This window comes from Sinocyclocheilus rhinocerous, unplaced genomic scaffold (genome assembly GCF_001515625.1).
Source record: "Sinocyclocheilus rhinocerous isolate Xijiao unplaced genomic scaffold, SAMN03320098_v1.1 scaffold869, whole genome shotgun sequence".
Taxonomy (NCBI): Eukaryota; Metazoa; Chordata; class Actinopteri; order Cypriniformes; family Cyprinidae; genus Sinocyclocheilus; species Sinocyclocheilus rhinocerous.
Genome location: NW_015653483.1, coordinates 221281 through 225767, shown reverse-complemented (window position 1 = coordinate 225767; position 4487 = coordinate 221281). Strand labels below are relative to the sequence as shown.

General features: G+C 36.0%; 1 pseudogene; it reads left to right on the top strand.

Annotated features, from left to right (window-relative positions):
* LOC107716307 (serine/threonine-protein kinase VRK1-like) overlaps nt 1–4487 on the top strand; it is a 20435-nt pseudogene that overhangs the window by 7035 nt on the left and 8913 nt on the right.

The window sequence follows — 4487 nt, the reverse complement described above, 5'->3', positions numbered from 1 at the left end:
ACACGCCGTTTAGCCCGGGCACGCAGACCGTTTTCCCGTGTTAAACTAGCAAAAGTGGATTCGGACACGCCCTGAGTGCACCTGCGCCGTGCGCTTTAGACCATGCGCTTAGATCGTTAAAATAGGGCCCTATGTGTTTATAAAGCATGTGCAAATATATCAAATGGCTAAAACATTTTTTAACTCTGAAATCCCAGTGAACAACTGGAAGGAGTTCAAACGGCTGGAGTTTTTGGGGATTCCAACTTACTGGGGGTCTGGACTGACTGAAAATAACGGAACAAGGTACACTATGATACTTGAGTTTGACTTATATCATCTTACATCATGACGTGAGCAATTCATCTCATGTAATTAATTTCTCATTCTGTCTGAATCTACAGAAGAAGTGAGTATAAGGTTTTTTAATGAATCTTTGCAAATCGCCTTTACTAATAATGTGCTAATTTCACGATGAATGCGGCTAAAGTAAACAGTCCCTCAGAGAGCGACTCGGAAGAGAGGGGCGGGGTCGGCAGAGCTCATTAACATTTAAAGGAAAATGCTACCAAACGGCTTGCTCTGAAAGAGCTGTTTTTGACAGGGTAAAAAAGGTGTTTTTACACTACCATTGAGACATTTTAACCAAACTATGTTGCAGACTTTTCATTAAGACCCTACAGAATGATATCAACTTGTGGAAAATGGGCATCTGATGACCCATTTAAAACAGTAAAATAAAAGTGTGTCTGGGACACTTTAAGTACATTTTCATTTTGTTTTCCGGTTATGCAGGTACAGGTTTATGGTGATGGATCGGCTGGGTACAGACCTGCAAATAGTGTTTATGGAGAATGGTGGACAACTGAAGAAGCCCACCGTGCTACAGCTGGGTGTCCTCATGGTGAGATGCCGCAGACATCTGCGACATTTAGTTTGAGTTTAGAGCTGCTTGCCAGTGTTATTATTTATATCCTTTTATTTTTGTTTTTATTTTTAATGTTTGTATTTAGATGTAATTTTAGTACTTCAGTTAAACTTATTTTATTTCAGTTAGCTGTCAAGTTTTTTATTTTATTTAAGCTCAATTTCAATTATTAAAACGATTTTTAGTTTTAGTTATAGTTAACAATAACAACTCTGCTGCTTGCTTCATTACAATTTATCGACACACTGTAATCTTGACCCATGAGTATGTATAAAGTGACCTCAGTATATATAAAGGGTTTGATTGAACGTAATAAGTGTGACGAGGCAAAAAGTATTTACAGCATTACTTAATACGATGAATTTTGAGTAAACGTTAGTTGCATTTGCTGGGAGTCCAGCTGCCTTGCATCCAGCTCATCTGCCTGTAGTCATTACGGTAGGTCATTACGAAGTTACTAAATTATTCATGTTAACCTTCCCCTCTGTCACTTTGCCCTCAACAGCTGGATGTGATGGAATATATTCATGACAACGAGTACGTCCATGCTGACATTAAGGCTGCCAATCTATTATTGGGACACAAAGATCCAAGCAAGGTGAGCCTGCATACACATCAACACAATCACATCTTAAACGGTTGGTTATCTTTTTGTGTATATAATACCTATTCACGTGCAGCTGAGCACATACTCAAATTAGAGTGTTTTTTTATTACTTTTATTGATTGCCAGCATTGATTACATTTGGAACTTACTCTTGAGTATAATCAATTAACTTCTCAATGTGCTGTCACAACCGAAATACTGACCCCATTTCTTTGTGCTTTGCACTAACATACCATATACAGTAGGAGGGATTCAGTTTGAAAGAAAATGTCTTTGGGATGATTTATGCTGACTTTATCTCCTTCAGGTGTACGTGGCTGACTATGGTTTCTCATATAGATACTGTCCTAATGGTGAGCATAAAGAGTACAAAGAGAACCCCAAGAAAGGACACAATGGCACTATTGAGTATACAAGCATTGATGTTCACAAAGGAGTAGGTAATGTGAAATGTGTTGTTTATTTTATCTTGTGAAACCACCCTGAGATATTACTGAGATAGAAACATATGCTATTATGCACAAATGTCCAGTGTCTACCAGTTAAAGTCAACATGAATTGCCGTTTACAACTGATTTTACTTCCATAATTATATTATTTGCAAGTGAAACAGGATATTCAATGAGAGAAAAAAAACAAACAAAACAAATTTTTTGTTTTGGAAATGTGATTAATGATTACAAAGACAGCCCTTCTTTGGAATAGCATGAATCAATGTATTAGCCACAATTAGACAAGGGACATGCATTAAGGAAGTAAGTCAGTTTTAATCTCATGTTCACTTTAAAGGAAGAGGTTAACCAAAAACTATGAATTCACTATCCATATTACTCACCTTATAATGGGGTCCTGTTTATATTGCTGGGACTTGTCAGTAACGTCCTCAACTCTGGACCACGCTATTGGAAACACATTAACTTGTAAATTGTGTACAGTCCTTTTTATTGGATATTGATTGTTCTATCCATGCTTACTTGGGCAGACTTAATTCAAGAAATCCCTAATTAGTCAAAGTCATAACCTGCATCTTGTATGCATTTACTATTAATTAAAGCTTTGATGTTTTGTTGAACTGGGACTCAAAGCCAATATCTCTGAATGCATTTGCCATAAGATATTACAGGAGTTCAATACTGAATACACAGTGGTAAAGCTTGCTAATAGCCATATTTCTGTTGCTGTTAATTTTGAAAGTGCATGGAAAAAAAGACAAGATGCCCAGTCAGCAAAACATATTTAGGCCTGGTTATAAGTCATTTAAGTATCTTTTATAAACGTGCCTTAGAAAAAAATAAAAAATAAAACCTTACTAGTGTGCATCGTGAGACAAATCAGTGGCATTGACGTGTTTTAAGATCAGTCAGTGCAAGTTTCTTTCAGTTAAAACAGCCCAGAGATGCATTTTAGTCTGAGACTAGGCTTAAGCCTTGTCTGTGAAACCGGGGGTTAAAGTTATTTTGTGAAATATGTATAATATTTTAAAATATTAAAATATTTATATGGTCAAAGTTAACATGTTAGATTAATTTATATATATTATATACACACATATATATATATATATATATATATTATATACAGTGCTGCTTGAAAGTTTGTGAACCCTTTACAATTTTCTATATTTCTGCATAAATATGACCCAATTCAAGTCCTGAAAGTAGACAAAATTTGCTGGTATCATTCAGAATTCATTGTTCCATCAGTGATGGTAAGTCGTCCTGGACCAGATGCAGCAAAACCACGATACTACCACCACCATGTTTCGCAGATGGGATGAGGTTCTTATGCTGGAATGCAGTGTGTTCTTTTCTCCAAACAGAACACTTCTCATATAAACAAAAAAATTCTATTTTGGTCTCATCCATCCACAAAACATTTCTCCAACAGTCCTCTGGCTTGTCCACATGATCTTTAGCAAGCTGCAGACGGGCAGTGATTTTCTTTTTGGAGATCAGTGGCTTTCTCCTTTCAACTCTGCCATGCACACCATGGTTGCTCAGTGTTCTCCTGATGGTGGACTCATGAACATTAACATTAGCCAATGTGAGAAAGGCCTTTAGTTGCTTAGAAGTTACCCTGGGTTCCAAACTCTTTAGAGCTAGTTTTGTAACCTTTTTCCAGCCTGATTAGCAACAACAACTATTTTTCTGAGGTCCTCAGAGATCTCCTTTGTTCGTGCCATGATTCACTTCCGCAAACATGATCCGACTTTCATAGATCCCTGTTCTCTAAAGAAAACAGGGCAGGCAATGACACCTGATAATCAATCCACTGTTTGTACTTTTGCACCGCACAGAAATGTAACACTGTGTCATTTTTCTCAATAAATAAATGACAAAGAAAATATTTTTGTCGCATTTGTTTGATTGGGTTCTCTTTGTCTACTTTCAGGACTTGTGCGAAAATCTGATGATGAATTGGGTCATATTTATGCAGAAATATAGAAAATTGTAAAGGGTTCACAAAGTTTCAAGCAGCACTGTATATACATATATTATATATATGTTTAACACAATACTATTTTAAATTTACACATTTATTGAATTTGGTGATATTACAGTTTCAGTAATTTTCTTTAGTATATACATTTTTAGACTTATTTATTTATTGTAAGTAGCATGCCTGTTTTTCTCACTTTAAAAAAAAATAGGGATACAAACTTTAAAATATATAGCTACCTTTATATTTTTGGAAGCAAATCCCTTTTAAAAGGATAGTTCACCTTAAAATGAAAATTTGATGTTTATCTGCTTACCCCCAGGGCATCCAAGATGTAGGTGACTTTGTTTCTTCAGTAGAACACAAACAAAGATTTTTAACTCAAACCGTTGCAGTCTGTCAGTCATATAATGGAAGTGAATGGGAATCACGGCTTTGAGAGTAAAAAAAAAACATTCACAAACAAAACCAAATGAAACCCTGCGGCTCGTGACGACACACTGATGTCCTAAGACACGAAACGATCGGTTTGTG